This window comes from Tursiops truncatus, chromosome 7, assembly GCF_011762595.2.
Source record: "Tursiops truncatus isolate mTurTru1 chromosome 7, mTurTru1.mat.Y, whole genome shotgun sequence".
NCBI lineage: Eukaryota > Metazoa > Chordata > Mammalia > Artiodactyla > Delphinidae > Tursiops > Tursiops truncatus.
Window position 1 is genome coordinate 110,478,126 of NC_047040.1, and position 17,372 is coordinate 110,495,497.

A 17,372-nucleotide genomic window follows, 5' to 3' on the forward strand; every position below is an offset into this window, starting at 1 on the left:
TTTACCCATTGAATAGTTTTACAACCCTTATCAAAAATCATTTGACCATATATGTAGAAGTGCATTTCTGGGCTCTGTGTTCTATTCCATCAGTTTACGTGTCTTTCTTTAGACAGGTACCACACATTTTGATTACTGTAGTTTTGTAGTAAGTTTTGAAATCAGGAAGAATGAGTCCAACTTGGTTTTTCTCTTTCAAGATTATTTTGGATACTCAGGATTCCTTGAGATTCCATATTAATTTTAGTATACAAATTTTTCTACTTCTGCAAAATACATCATTATGATTTTGATAGGAAATGCATTGAGTCTATAGGTCACTTTGCATAGTATTGACATCTTAACAATATTAATTCTTCCAATCCATGAGCACAAGATGTCTTTCCATGTATTTGTGTCTTTAATTTCTTTCAGCAACATTTTATATTTTTCAGTATAATAGTCTTTCACCTCATGGGTTAAGTTTATTCATGAATATTTTGCTCCTTGGATGCTATTGAAAACGGGGTTGTATTTTAATATCCATTTAGGATTGTTCATTGTTAGCAAGAAGAAATGCAACTGATTTGTATATGTTGATTTTACATCCTACAACTTTGCTGAACTTGTTTATTAGTTCTAACATTTTTTTTTGGTTGAATCTTCTGGGTTTTCTTCATATAAGATCGTGCAAATAGAGATAGTTTTACTGTTCCTTTCCACTTTGGTTGCCTTTTATTTCTTTTTCTTGTCTAATCACTCTAGCTAAGACTTCCAGTACTATATTGAATAGTAGTGGTAAGACTGGGCATCCTCGTCTTGTTCCTCATCTTAGAGGAAAAGCTTTCAGTTTTTCACCACTGAATGTAATGTTAGCTGTGGGCTTTTAATATATAACCTTTATTATGTTGAGACAGTTTCATTCTATTCACATAGATCTTTTAACTGCAGCCCACAAAATCGATTTAAGAGTGACCTCAATACTCCACTCAATGAATATTGATATATATATATATATATATATATATATATATATATATATATATATATATATATATATATATCTATATATCCATGGCCCTGGCACTATGCAACTCCATGTGAGGTGATTCACAGAAGTACAAGGGCATAGTCTTGGCCTTGAAGAAAGTTATCTTTGTTAGAGAAATAAAACAACAGAGAAAATTTATAACACATTATAAAAATACAAAATAAAGAGAGTAAACGTGGCAGTTGTTCCAAAGGGAAGTTGACGCAGGCTCAGGTGAGAAAGATGCCATCCATCCTGGAAGAGAAGAGCCCTGAGCTGAACTTTAAGGATGAACACACCTTAGACAGGCAGATGGTGGAGAGCACCCTCCACAAACACTGCTGGGGGCCACTCCCTTATCCCCTTCAGGACTCTGCCCTCCTGCCACATATCAGACAGGCTTTATGGATGACCTTATAGAAAAGCCAGTCTCCACCCCATTGCTCTCCAACCCCATCTAGTTTTATAGCATGAACCACCATCTGAAGTCTTTCTCTGTATTTATCTATGTTTGCCTGTTTATTGTCCCATGGTAGAATGTGAACTCCATTAGAGCAGTATTTTTGTCTGCCTTGTTCACTGCTAAATGCCCAGCTTCTTGAACAGATTCTGGAACATGGTAGGTGCTCAGTAAATGTCTGTTAAATGAACAAATGAATGAGTGCATACATGAATGAATGAAAATATAAGGTCCCAGAGCCAGAGTGTGGTAGGAGATAGCTGGGCCCCTGGACCAGACAGCTGGGGTTTGTCAAGTGGAGTAAAATTGAAGCTTTGTTCTCACCCAGACACTCCAAGGACAAAGCTAGTGGCAGAAGCTGAGCTCTGCTGAAGTAAAGAGATGACCACACCTCAGGTCAAGAAAAACTTCCCTGTCTGTACATGTGCAGGAAGGCTCCTTGGGGGTCAAAAAGGGAGGGGCCACCACCCCATAATAAGTGTGGACATGCACCCACAGGCCTCTGGGGTGGGATCCAGCTTAGCAAAACTTGCACATGCATGTTGGGGAGGGTCCTGGAACAGGGCAGGTGTGGAAAAACAAACCAGATGATTAGCCAAAGGTAAACAAAGACACAGAAGAACTGTCCTGTATAAGTGATTTAAATCACCTGCTCCTCATTCAGGACCCCCCCCCCCCCCAGCCGCCACACTCCTCTCCAGGTGTGTACTTCTGCCCTGCTTCTGACTTAATAAATTGTTTCTCTGTGTGCTCTCTTATCAGTTGTGCTGTGTCTCTAATAATAAAGTTTGTACCTGTTTTTTACAGTTTTTGCCTCCTTGAAACATTCTTGCTTTCAATAGAGGTAAGAGCCAGGGAAACTTTGCTTCTTGCTTCTAGCTTCTAGCTTCTAGCCTCTGGTGGTCTAGCAGCTATGATTCCTGGTTTTCATCCAGGCTACTCAGGTTCAATTCCTGGGCAGGGAACTAAGATCTCTCTTCAGGACCACTCACTGCTGTCTCTCCGAGATCAAGAGCAGATACATATGCTAAGGACAAGGTCAGAGAGGTGATGGGTTGGACCAGACTTCCAATGGCCAGCACTGTCAGACAAAGAAATAAGGTCTTGATACACCGATTTAGGTCAGGCAGTGACATGAGAGAAAAATATGACGCTTTGGTGACATTTATGCAAAAGAAACCAACGAACTAAACATATGACTATTTCCTGTGGAAATTCACCAGGGGCTTTAACAGATATTGTCTCTGGATATGAAGATAAAGGGTGATTTTTTAAAATCTGTTTCTCCTTATTTTCTATATTTGGGTGGTTTATATAATAAATGTATATCGCCTTTATAAAAAAAAAAACAGGGCTTCCCTGGTGACGCAGTGGTTGAGAGTCCGCCTGCCGATGCAGGGGACACGGGTTCGTGCCCCGGTCTGGGAAGATCCCACATGCCGCGGAGCGGCTGGGCCCGTGCGCCATGGCCGCTGCGCCTGCGCGTCCGGAGCCTGTGCTCCGCAACGGGAGAGGCCACAACAGTGAGAGGCCCGCGTACCGCAAACAAACAAACAAAAAAACATTTTTAATTAAAAAAGACCGGTAAAGTGAATATAATAGCAGCATGCAGGAGAGATAGAAGGGCAGAAACTAAAGATGGAAAACCCATCTGTCAGAATGTTAAAGAATAAATTCAACCTATGTGAAAATGGCTAAATCTGCTGTCCTCAAAAAAGGTAAACAAACAATATTCAACAGGATTAAAAAAAATTTTAAGATATAATCTTTCAATTAATTAGTATTGTAAAGCCAATCATAAGGTATTGATTGCCAAGCTACTAAAAAGAGCAGTTCAATTATCCCAGAGTCTGGTTCGCTCTTGGGATCCTGTCCTGAGCAATGGAGGGCTGACTGACCTGTCAAACCACAGGTTCTCACTGAGGATTTTAACACTGTACACAGTGCTAAAATCTGTCTTGAAGGCCTATTTGAAATCAAAACAAGCATCTTTAAGATCCTAAGAGGTGTTCGTGGGGAAATGGGTTTGAGTGACAAAGTTGGCTCTGGCACATGGTTTCTGCAGGAGTCCTTTTACTACAAAAATATACATTTGTACTTAATGGAGATGAGCATACAGCCCCTTGGAACCATCTGAGAGCACAATCTCAGGCAGGGACAACCTCAAGGAGGAGGTGATGTGGAGCTAGGTCCTCCAGGACAGCCACCCTGGCTGCTAAATGTTTGGAACATCACTCTTGGGGGTAATCCAGGAATAAGGAGGTGAACCAATGAGGCCCTAGGCTATTATACAGGCTAGAGGAGAGGGGCACAGAATGATTATGGCTGGAAGATGCCCCACACAGTGCAGAGGTTTTTAATGGACAGCTCATATGGAGCTTGCTTCCCTCCTGCCAAAAGCAAGTCACTAAATATTTCTTCAATATAGAAGACATGGACATAAAGAAAAACAGGTAAAAGGAGGCTGTAGTAGAAGTTTTACAGAGCAAGCTTTGAAAGGACATAACCCCCTGTATGTTTCAGCATTTTCACTAATCTTCACAGGAGAATAAGCTACCACTCTAGACTTGGAATTACAGCTGGTGGTGACTCAGTACTCATTGCATGAGCCAGAAGCAACTGTAAATAGAGAGGGGGCACCGTAAGAGTAGAGCATGCTGGGGAGGTGACCCTGCTGTCACAGACATCTATGGGGAGGCACAGGGGACAAGCAAGAACATGACTGGTGCAGCACTTCTACAACGGAAGGAGTGGGAGTTACATCAGAACAATACTGAGGACGTGTATGTTGTATGTGATGTGTGTGTATGCATGTTATCTATGATATGTGTGTATGTAGATACACATTCATGCATGTGTTCTATATTCTATGTGTGTATGTAAATATACACATATATGTATGCATTGTGTTGTATATGATTTACATATGTATCAACTTGCATATATCTATCTATATATAGATAGATATACTGTATACAGTTTACTACAGAATCAGCTTACATATACATACATGTACATGTGTAAGTATTTACATGTGTGTGTGTGTGTGTATATAAAATTGATTCTGTGGTAAACTGTATAGAGTTCTCCTTTGTGGGCTGGCTTCAGTTGTTCTCATGTAACTTCTTTGCCTCTGCCTGAAGCTCTGGGTTGAAGTACCTCTCGCATCTGGGACAAGTGCGGGTGCCTGGGCTCACCCCTTCTGTGAGTACAACAGCACAGAGGCAATTTCCATAGAAGGGGACTGTTGTGCAATAGGAGCCCCAATTGTGCCTCTTCCACACCCACAGGCCCCTGCCACGTGCAAACCTTCAGCAGTTACTCTCCTCTGAGCCATGTAATGGTCACAGCTACGTGGCTTGGGAGTGAGAGCTCTGGCTGCAGACTGACACTCCTACTTCTGCCAGAGGGCACTGAAGGATAGGGCACGTTCCTTGTACATTTCTTATAGCATGGTCACCTACAGTGAGCATGGTCTATGTGTAATAGGGAAGAACAAATCCCACTCCATATTACACCTGTTTCTTTTACTCTAACTTTTGTATTCTATTGTTTTTGCTAAAAGTTAAGAATATTGCCTAGAGCCTGAAGTATACAGGATAGCTCATTCTCAAGGCTCTGACCTTTAAAGGTATAACACTTTTCCATTCATATAGAGACAAAAAGTTTCAGAACACAGAACAGCATTTGTCTTTTGGAGGTTTACAGGAGCATCATGACCTGACCTACGTGGACCCTAACCCTAACAGGATTTTGGCACCAAGAAGCCTAAATTCTAACTCAGGTAAGATGGTTCTTTGGGACACTTGTCCACCATCTTCATCAGTCTGCTGGCTTTCCAAAAAAAGTTGTTAGTCCTTTGCCCCAACAACTTGTCTCTCGATTTATTGGCCTGTCATAGGGCAAGCAGTATGAGATTGGACTCGCAATACATGGACTAAGATAACCCCCAGTCTGACTCCCGGCCCTGCCATGTGCTCTTTGCAAGACTTTGAGCCATGCCTTCATTTTTGCCTTAATGAATTCCACTGCTGGTCTGTGGAAGGAGCCCAACCAAATTCGCTGCCCTTCCTTTGGACACCCCTGCAGCCCTTCTGCAGCCAGGTCTGTGAGAGGCCCTGGGGAGTTCCTTGCTGGTTGAGAGCTAAGTTGAAACCAATGCATCCTCAGCTGGCTACAGCCTCTGCTCGGGGCCCAACTCCTACCCTTGGCCTCATGAGAACTAGAGTTGTGGAGAGAAGCATAAGTCATGGGTGAGAGCAGAAGACACCGCGAGGGCCTCATGCCCATGCCACCTCCATGTCTCACCATCCTCTTCCCTTTCCAAGGGCGCAGGGCCACCGTACTTTGCTCATGGATGCAGCAGACCCGCCCCTCGTGGCCACGGCATAAACCTTCAACTCTCTCGAGCAGTTCTCATGAATCCTCACACAGGATCCTTAGAAGACCACAAGCTCAGCAAGGGAGGCTGGTGCAGGGAGGCATGATTGACGGGCGCAGGGAGGCCACAGAGGTGCTCGGTAATTATGAGTGGAAATAAAGGAAGGGGTAGATTAATGAATGAGTGAGGGAGTGAGTAAATGAACTAAGGGATGAGCCCAGGAGGTTTACTCCACTTACAAAAATAATTCACGCTGCCACACAATAGATACCCATGTACTCGGTTTTCAAAATTGCAGTAAGCCAGTTATTTTAGAACAATAAAATAAAAGACAGAGGAAATAAATCTTCTCAGAGGAAAAACAATGGTTTGAGGAAAGTGTATGTTCAAGGGGAGTAAAGCCCACTGGGAAAGCCAGAACAGACCCTGCATTTCTTGGAGAAATTCTTCTTTTTAAATCACTTGCCCCCATGCTAACAAGGTCTTACTTCCACCGGCACAGACAGTTACCATTTATTATTTGCTCTTGGCCTGTGGGGGTGGATATCTTAGAGCATTTTTCACACCAAGGAAGGTTGTGTTTTATTATCATTATTGTTATTAAACTAAATCAGGGTAATGAATCCAATACAAGAAGCATTCAGTCCTTGCAGGCCTCACCAGCTGAGACCAGCATCACACCTTTCGTAGCAGAGGACAGCAGAGTTGGGTGGACACTAGCCACAGGGAGTCTCAACATACACGGCTTATTCTGTAACCATTTTCATTTTATTTATTCAGTGCTTGTTTGTTTATTTCATAGGCATCTGCTGCCCAAGGCCAGAGGTAATGGGGCAGGTCCGTTTCTCCTTAAAGGCACCCAAACAACTTCAAAGTGAGGAAGGAAAGCAAAAGGAACCCAAGCCCACTTGGAAGTGAGGGCCTTTGACCAGTGAGGGGAGGACTGGCTTTTCATGCAGTGACGGAGGAGGGTGACCCCTGGAAAGCCCATCTCCCGGTGGAAAGTCTGTTTCCATTTTTTTCATGTGGCTGGAGGTTCCACCATCAGCCTAGTGCTTTTGGGTCACTGCCTTGAAAACTGTGAGTTATCAGAATGTCACCCAGCCCTCCACAGGGCCAGAGTCTCCTTGGAGGGTCCTGGCGGGGTCACCAGAGCTGGAAGCCACTGCCCTCAGGTACCCCACTGGAACACGCTGATCTCTACAGCTCAGGGTAAGACAGGCCACCCTGGACTAGCCCAACAGGAAGGTGCCTTGGGGGTGTGCCAGCTCTTCACCCCCTTCCGGCAAAGCCAGACAGGCCTGGGTCCCAGGGCAGGCGTTCCTCAAGGACACCGCATGATCTTGACCCATCACAATGTCCCTGGGTCTTTTGGTTTCCCCGTCATGTAATGAGGGGAGTGAGCCAAATGATGACTCTCTGAGGGCCTTTTAAGCTCTGGCATAAACATGATGATTTTATGTTTTGCAGTTCCTCCCAACAGCTGTTTTTGCTTTTTCTAAAAGAAAATCAATTTGCTTATGCGTTTTTCCATCTACTGTCCTCCTTTCCACCACAAGCCCATCTTGTGAATTATGCAAACTGCATTTGCCACGCAAGATGAAGCTAATTAAAAATGTTAAGGGACACATTAGGGCTTCCCTGGTGGTGCAGTGGTTGAGAATCTGCCTGCTAATGCAGGGGACACGGGTTCGAGCCCTGGTCTGGGAAGATCCCACATGCCGCGGAGCAACTAGGCCCGTGAGCCACAACTACTGAGCCTGCGCGTCTGGAGCCTGTGCTCCGCAACAAGAGAGGCCGCGATAGTGAGAGGCCCGCGCACCACGATGAAGCGTGGCCCCCGCTTGCCACAACTAGAGAAAGCCCTCACACAGAAATGAAGACCCAACACAGCCATAAATAAATAAGTAGATAAATAAATAAAAAGCCAAGCATTTGAAGCCCTTAAAAAAAAATGCTAAAGGACACATTAAATGTAGTGTCTGCCACCATTTTACCTTGGTCAACACTAGTGAGTGACTGTCAGTCCTCACCACAGAGCTCCCTGCCCCATCTCAGACACACGTCATCACCACAGTGATCAAAAGGCATGGGGACAAATCATGCTCCAAAGTACACGATGAGCACTGAAATAGCTGAGTGGTAGGATCGTTCTGAGTCTTGCGTAGACATTGCCTCCCCCTTTTCCACCCCTTACCCCCAGAAACACACAAATTTGCGTTAGCATACCTTTAAATTTCTAGTACCCACTTCAGCTGCTAATAAATTTAATGAAAAGTGTCCCCAGGGAGTTCTCTCAAAAACCCTTTTTATTGGACGCCTATTTTATGGAAAAGATGGTTTGAGTTATAGCAAGAAAAATCTAAGCTACAGAAAGGAAGCAGCAATTCAACAATATTAGTTCTTAGGAATTTAATAAAAATGACATCCCAAAAAAGGTGCAGAAAAACACAGTTGACTCTCAGCAGTGTTTGACTTTTCTTGAAACATCCTCTTCCTTGGCTTCTGTGTCAACATTTCCCACAAGCTGTCTTCCCACATCTCCTATCTCCCAAGATGCTTCTCAGCCTCCTTTGTACTCACTCCCTAGGCCCTGATTAGAAATGTCTGAGCTGATCGGTGTGCCACTCAGCCCCCCATTTCACCTCCTGGATGGCTTGCCCTGGACAACCCTAGCCACAGGTGCCACCAGCATGCCAACAACTCATCCTTTTATGAGTCCAGACCTGATCTCATCTGTGGCCTCCAGACCAGCTCACCTGCTATTCTGCCCTACCTCAACCCCTCCTCTTGGGTATTGCAAAAGTATAGCAAACTCAGTATGTCCAGCTGAGTTCACCTTTTAACCCACACCAGCTAGGTCCTTCTCCATGCCCTTATCTCAGTGGAACCTCCATCAGCTGGATCACGTGAGCCAGAACCTGAGGTCCAGTATTAAATCATCCCTCTCCTTCCTCATCCCACAGCCAGTCCATCATCAAATCACTAGATATTGGCTTCTAAACCTATATATATAATAATTTTGTTCCATATATGTAGTGAACACACATCATTTTCGAGAAAACTTGTAACCACAAAATTTGGTCATGTATAAGGCCAAATGAAAATGCCAAGTAATTCCCTAAAGCAGAAATTATAGGAACCACAATCATTATCCACAGTGCAGTAAAAGTTAATATGGACCACAAAAGGATAGCCCCCTCAAAATTGATTAACTCTAAAAATAAAAAGAAAATATTTTTCAATAACTCAGACTAAAAGGAAATCAAAACTGAAATCTAAAACTATTTAGAGGACTAACTATGGTAGGACTCTCACCTCTTAGGCTGACTTCCACCAGTGTCCCTCAGTGGCCATGGCAGTCCTGTGCTACGCTGATGTCCACCTGCCTTTCCCTACAGGCTCACGGGAGGCTGGGCTTCCTCATCCTCTCGTGCCTGCCATGGCCCTGTGGTCAGATCTGGACAGCAAGTCCTGAGTGACATGCGTCACTTTGGGGCAGGGATATTTAACTGCTGCCATACAACCCCCCAGGGTTTCTTCTTCCCTCTGAGCTGACAGCTGTCCTGTCCACCTAGCTCCCCGTGACTGCAATGAGCAGGATTCCTCTGCCTACCCACAACTGCATTAGAATTTTAACAACAAAATAGCCTTCATTTTCTTGAGCCCAGAGATTTGGGGGTTGTTATTACTATAGCACAACCCAACCTATGGGGATCAATGAGTGCCTCTTCCTTGTGCATTCATAAATAAACGTGTATGCATTTATTCAGCAAATTGTATTAGGTTCCTATGCTGGATCAAAGTGTAACTGACAGCAAGACAAATAAAGTTCTTGCCCTCATGGTGTTCACATCCTAGTAAAAGGACAGGCTGTAAGCAATTGAATAATAAACAGGACAATTACATACTGTGTTATGATGGAGATACATGTCATGTGATGGAGCGTGAAAATGAGGGGGACCTACTCCAGGATAAGGGGTCCAGAGACGTCTCAGGGTGCAGCACCCTGAGGGTGTGACAGCTGTACTGCAGGTGGAGGGAACTCCAAGGGCAATGCCTCAGGGTGTTCGGAAAGCTGAGAGGACAGGGCAGGGAGAAGGGGGACGAGGCTGAGAGAGGAGGGTCAGAGATACTAGAGAGAAAGTAGACTGGAGAGTGTCATAGGAGCCAAGAGGGACTGTTCCCACATCGATTTGTGAGAGGTCAGTACAGACAAAAGGGGCAGCTGGGTTGGAATCCATGGACCCACGAGTAAGCGGGAGGGGGAAGGAGAGGTGGCGAGTGTGAGCAATTCTTTTGAAAGGGTTTCTTCTGAGGAGAAAATAAGATAGATGCAGAAGTTTCTGAAAGGAATGGTTTGTTTTCTCACAGAGATTCCAGAGCATGCTTGTTTGCTGATAGGAATGATCGGTGGAGAGGGAGAGACTGGGGGATCAGAGTGGGGGACCGTTAAAGGGCGAGCCTCCCGGGAAAGGAGAGAGACTGGGGTCTGCCGCCATGTTGGGGACCATGGCCGCTTACTGGGAGGAGGAAGAGGAACTTCCACAGTTGAGACCAAGGGTAAGAGGCTGGGCTGCCGGTGGGGGACACTCTGTGGTCTCACCCGCTCCCTAATCTGTATCTCCCATGCTCCAGACCTGCACGTGCCATGCCTTCTTGGGGTCCTGCACCAAAACCAACTCATAATCTCTTTCCTCACACTGCTCTTTTTCCCAGGGCTTCCACAGTAGCAGCTATTTAACTATTAGTGGCTGATTAATTCCATGCTACTTGATGAAAATAACACAGTGTACCATCAACATAGACGCTACCGTTATCTGTTTAGATAATAATAAAAGTCATTTACCCTTATTTGATGGCTTATACACTATGACATAATCCTCTTATTTCCTTATGGGAACTCTGTGGGTAGGAAGGGCAGGTGATATGAATCCAACTATGTAGAGAAGGAAGCTGAGGCATGGAGAAGTTGGGACTCATTCAAGTGCAGAGTACTTTTCATCCTACATGCCCATCTTCCACCACTATTCAACATTTGACCTGTTGTTACGAAAAAGGGATTGGTGATGGATACATCTTTTAGTATTTTGGGAACTGAACTAAATTTTCCAGCTCCCTCATGCACTGGCTCTATTTCTTTAGAGAAGAATGGTTGAGAAGCAAGGACGAATGTGCTAACAGGTAACACTATTTCAAATCAAGGAGTTATTAGCCCAGAGAAGATGAGGAATAAGGAATAGAAATATATCCTCTATACAGTGAGGTGCATAGCTTAGTGAAGTGGCTGACTGCATGATAAAGGAGGAATCCTCTAGAAAACAAAGGTAATGTACAGCATGAATCCCCACAGCCAGGATGACTTTCCTTTCTTTATCCCTGTTTGCTTTTACTTTTTCATATATGGGATAAGTGCCTTCATTTTGTTCACGAGTATCATGATTCACATCTAATACCAGCTCTTCCTGACAAGAGGCTGCACTCTTGGCCAGAAGGACTCTGGGCTTGGGGACCTCACCTCCTCAAGCTCTGCTCCTGACCTCAGTCTCTCTGACCTTTTGATCAGCTCCCAACCAAGACCTGCACCTAGGTGGGCCGCAGCACTACCTGTGCCAAAGCACAGCCTCTGGCCACACCTGGTGTTCCACCTGGTTCCCACAGCATCTGTCTTGCATTGTTCTATAAGATGGTCTGCATCTGACTCTTCTCTCCTAGACTGAAGCTCTTTGACAATGGAGACTGTTTCTTCTATAGATGGAAGCTTAATAAATCCCTGCTCGATCCACACTTGTGGGCACCCACAGGATGGGAAGATTCCTCACTTTACAGATGGGGAGCCTGAGGCCTGGACATGTTAAATTTGGCCAAGTTCAGACATGAGGGATGACTTGAGTGTCCCTAAATCTGCCCTGACTCTCTGCCCAGGCCTCTGCTGCTCTTGGCCCTTGGGGTCCATATCACACCAGTTCTCCTCTCAATGCCCAGGACTAGCTGTCAAGACTTTCCTGTGGGCAGATGTTTCAGGGAGCATTTATCCAAAAGACAGGGAGAATTTATCCTGCCAGTTGGTTGATTCTTCTTTCTACCATACAGAATTTCTGATTTTATTGGGTGGCTGAAATGTTGAATCTGCAGCCTGGGGAAATAAATTAAGCTATTAACAGTGAATACCTCCGTATAAGCTAGTTTCACTTTTAGTAAAGAACAAATTTCCACATTGTTTTTCCTCGATGTCAGTGGGAATTGTAGAAAAAAGAAAATTAGTTGGTGTTTTAAAAATGTTAGGAAATGTTACATTTCCTTGCATTTGCAGAACTCCTCCAAGCCTTTGACATGTTACTGTGTAGTGTGACTCTCCCAAACAGCCTCCTAAACACGTTCACTGCAAAGCGGCGTTCTCAAGGGGAGGACTAGCTAAGCGTACCTTTGCTCCACGGGAAACACAGAGAGGAGAGCCGAGGGCCAGACTGGCCAGGAGACTTGGGTTTGTGTTGCCTCCACACTCCGTAGCTGAGTAGCTCTACGTAAGCCCTGGATTGCTTTAAGCCTCAATGTGCTGATTCAGAAAATGTTAGCAGTCCTTCCTAGCATCCATTGAGAAAGCATGCAGGCTCTTTATCGGATGAAGGATGCTACAAATGTGAACTATTCCAATCTCAATCACCAGGTCGTCCAGTGTTAAATAGTCATCCATTGCTCAAGATCTGGCTGAGCTCCCGCTGTGAAGATGCAGGGCTCTGGAGCTTCTGGAACTAACTGTTAAGAAAAAAACCTAGGGCTTCCCTGGTGGCGCAGTGGTTGGGAGTCCGCCTGCCGATGCAGGGGACACGGGTTCGTGTCCCGGTCCGGGAGGATCCCACAGGCCGCGGAGCGGCTGGGCCCGTGAGCCATGGCCGCTGGGCCTGCACGTCCGGAGCCTGTGCTCCGCAACGGGAGAGGCCACAGCAGTGAGAGGCCCGCGTACCGCAAAAAAAAAAAAAAAAGAAAGAAAGAAAAATCCTAGATAACATATTATAAAGTACAATATCTATCAACAGTCAGGACTCCATATTTTCCTGGCTCAGGCCCAGTCCAAACTATGAGAATTCAGCCCCAGATAGTTCTGGGACATTCACAGTTGTCATGAACTGGGCCTCTAGGCCATTCTGGGGCTACCATTTCCCTCCCGCTCCTATGACTTGGGTGGCAATGTCTCCTGCCCTTGGCAATACTGAGGGTCCTGATGATTTTGTCATTGTTCCCACCAAAACCGCTGTTGCTGGTGGTGCTTAGAGCTATGTGCCCTGTCAGGGAGGAGTGCCTCCCTGAGGGCCCCACCATCTCTCAGCCTGCTGGACCCAGAGGTATTGAAGCTGGCTGGCTTCCTTCTGCTCTCAGAAACTGTAGTGAGATGCCCAAATTCACACATCATTTTCCTTCTAGGACACAGGCTTAGCTTCCAGGAGCTGTGCTGGAGTGTGAGCTTAATGACAGTGTTACCGACCCGGGTTTTTGGCCTCCTTAATTAATAAAAATTGATCAGAGGCCAGACAAGAAGTTCAGGCAAGGCTTTATTGTGGTCCCTGCTGCAGCCGGGGGAAGCAAGAACAAGTAACAGGTTCCCTTGCTCGCTCAAGCTGGTTCCTTGCACTGTATGGGGTGAAGGTAAGGGTGGGTCCAGGGGTCGGGCCAGAGGGGTGGCTTAGGTGCTTTGCCCACCCCTTTGATGGTATTTGTGTGCAGGGGGACATGCACAGTACCCTGCTTTTGCTCTCAACACTGCTTTTGCTCCTGGCTCCAGAAGTGGAAGTTGGGCTTTTTGGTCGTTTTGTCTTGTCAACAATTTGCCCCAACTGTTCATGTATGCAGTTATTTTTAGTCCCTTATAGTTTCTTTGTATTTTGTTGCTTGAGGAGACGTTTATCCAGGTGCGAGCACTGCAGCAAATGCTGGGGTCCCAGGTCCCAGGTCCCATCCTGTCTCACAACACTGCAGAGGAGTCTGCAAGTATCCGCTGCATTTGGCAACTAATTGGTGACTGGAGAACATGAAGTTCCGGTGTCCTGGGAATGTGGGAGAATCCAGATTCAGTGGATTGAACAAAAGAAAGAGGTGAAGAAGTGAAAATAGGAGAATAGGCAAAATTTTCAGGAAGTGTGACTGCTAAGGAGGGATTGGGGCAGTAGTTTGAGACATAAAGTGATAATGTTCTCAGGTCAAGAGAGGAGCACATATGCACTGGGGGTGGGGGCGAGCCTGTTAAATAGCCACAGAGGAAGCGGGTGGAAATGATAGAAAGGGGAACCGGAGACTCTTCTGGAGGCCTGGGGGCGGAGTGGGAAGAGGACAGTGAGTGGGGGGAGATTCGCGCCTTCGGATGGGGCACTGGAAATGGGACAGAGATTCTAACAGCTCTGAGGGAACCCTGAGTAGACACTGCATTTTTGTCAGCTATTACAGGATTATTATCCTACATTTTGCTTTCTTAACATCAGAAACTGCAGCTGTGAGAGAAGGAGGCCCAGATGACAAATAACTGCTGAAGTAATTTCTTGGGTCAAGTCATTATTATCCCACCAGAGGTGGAGAGAATTCAAAGGAGAAGGGTACCACCAACAGCAGTCAGAGCACAGATGCTGAGGTTAACCAGCCCGGAGAGGGCTGGGAGAGGGGGAGGGAGAGGCCTGTCAGGAAAGGTGATGGACAGAGTGGCTGAAAGGTCATTCCCAACAGTGGACCAGGTGAGCACAGAGCCAACCTCCTCTGTCTAGGTCAACTCAGAGGCTGGCAATGACAGAGCAAGCGGCTCCTGTTTGGCCAAGAGTCAAGGTCAAATTGACTTTGATAACTGGGCAGATACAATGATAATAAAAATAGGATACTTTGTTTGGATAACAAAAAAGCTGAGGTCAAGAGCTGCTGAGTTAAACTGAAATCATTCAACAATGGACATGCAAACAACACAACCTAATCACTAAGGACCTAGCTTGGAGATATTCCTAAGAGCCATGGGGAGGTAGCGGGGGAGGAAGTGGGCAAGGGGTGAGAAGTCACTGCACAGCTCAGAGATCATCTGAGCCAGGGTGGAAGGTGGGGAGGTTGTGCATGACTGCACAAGAGAAACGGGGGACATTAACCTCTGCACCCTCTCACCCCTCTGCCCACACTGCTCCATGTTCTCATAAGGGCCCGTGTTTCTCGGGCCTACCCTGGTACCCCTCCCCAGAGGAATGCTTCTCAGTGCTGTCCCAGTACCAATGACAGACATGAAGGCTACAGCACCTCCATTCTAAAACCCATATATGAACAAATCTCTGTTTTAAAAAATTGTTTTTTGTGAAGAACCTTTGGCAGCCACTCACAGGGTTCTACAGAGACAGACACCAGCAGGCTGATGGATGTCCCCTTGTAACAGGTGGCTTTTTTAAAATGCTGGAGCCTTTTGTATTTGTTAGCAGATAGTTTTAGGCAATCTATGGGGGGGAGGGGTGCACGTGTGTGTTTTTTATTCTTCAGCATTTTAGGGCATAGAGGTGAGACAAGAAGAGGTTGGTGAGAAAGTCCAGCCCACCTCTGTGATTTTTATAGATGTGGAAGAACTAAAGTAACTGTAGGAATGCTCACTTTTAAGTAATAACAAAGACCGAAATTCCTATTAAAATATGTATATTGTGTTTTCATACATGCTTAATGTTAGTTAATGGTCAAGATGAAAATTTGGCTTTGTTAATTTTCCTCCACCAATGCAGAAGTGTACTGTGAAGCTTTCAATGCAAGTTCTACCTCAGATAATGACATTTCTCAACACAGAAACAAATTTTTAAATTATTAAATATGTTACCAAAATCCTTATGTAAGGTAGAACTTTTTTTTTTTTTTTTTCATTCTTCTTTTTTTTTTTTTTTAAACATCTTTATTGGAGTATAATTGCTTTACAATGGTATGTTAGTTTCAGCTTCACAACAAAATGAATCAGTTATATATACACATATGTTCCCATATCTCTTCCCGCTTGCGTCTCCCTCCCTCCCACCCTCCCTATCCCACCCCTCCAGGCGGTCACAAAGCACCGAGCTGATCTCCCTGTGCTATGCGGCTGCTTCCCACTAGCTATCTACCTTACGTTTAGTAGTGTATATATGTCCATGCCTCTTTATCGCTTTGTCACCGTTTACCCTTCCCCCTCCCCATAGCCTCAAGTCCATTCTCTAGTAAGTCTGTGTCTTTATTCCTGTTTCACCCCTAGGTTTTTCATGACATTTTTTTTTTTCTTAAATTCCATATATATGTGTTAGCATACGGTATTTGTCTCTCTCTTTCTGACTTACTTCACTCTGTATGACAGACTCTAGGTCTATCCACCTCATTACAAATAGCTCAATTTCATCTCTTTTTATGGCTGAGTAATATTCCATTGTATATATGTGCCACATCTTCTTTATCCATTCATCCGATGATGGACACTTAGGTTGTTTCCATCTCTGGGCTATTGTAAATAGAGCTGCAATGAACATTTTGGTACATGACTCTTTTTGAATTATGGTTTTCTCAGGGTATATGCCCAGTAGTGGGATTGCTGGGTCATATGGTAGTTCTATTTGTAGCTTTTTAAGGAACCTCCATACTGTTCTCCACAGTGGCTGTATCAATTTACATTCCCACCAACAGTGTAAGAGGGTTCCCTTTTCTCCACACCCTCTCCAGCATTTGTTGTTTCTAGATTTTTTGATGATGGCCATTCTGACTGGTGTGAGATGATATCTCATTGTCGTTTTGATTTGCATTTCTCTAATGATTAGTGATGTTGAGCATTCTTTCATGTGTTTGTTGGCACTCTGTATATCTTCTTTGGAGAAATGTCTATTTAGGTCTTCTGCCCATTTTTGGATTGGGTTGTTTGTTTTTTTGTTATTAAGCTGCATGAGCTGCTTGTAAATTTTGGAGATTAATCCTTTGTCAGTTGCTTCATTTGCAAATATTTTCTCCCATTCTGAGGGTTGTCTTTTTGTCTTCTTTATGGTTTCCTTTGCTGTGCAAAAGCTTTTAAGTTTCATTAGGTCCCATTTGTTTACTTTTGTTTTTATTTCCATTTCTCTAGCAAACTCTTAGAGGAAAACATAGGCAGAACACTCTATGACATAAATCACAGCAAGGTCCTTTTTGACCCACCTCCTAAGGTAGAACTTTTACTGGAACTAAGAGTTAGCTATTCCAAGATTCAAAGACTCTTGAAATGGGAAGGGGATGAATGGGAGGATGGTGGCACAAAACATTGTCAAGCTTACATTAGGTGTTTTATGGACACTATCTCATTTCATGTTTCCAATAAGCTGGTTAAATATTAATATTTTATTTGGTTCAAAATAAGAAAATTAATCAATGTAATATACTACATTAATAAAATGAGGGGAAGAATACATGATCATCTCAATGAAAAAAAATTCTTTTGACAAAATTCATGCTGCCATGATAAAAACAGCCAGAAAACTAGGACTAGAAGAAAACTTTGTCAAAGTAATAAAGGGCATCTATAAAAACCCACA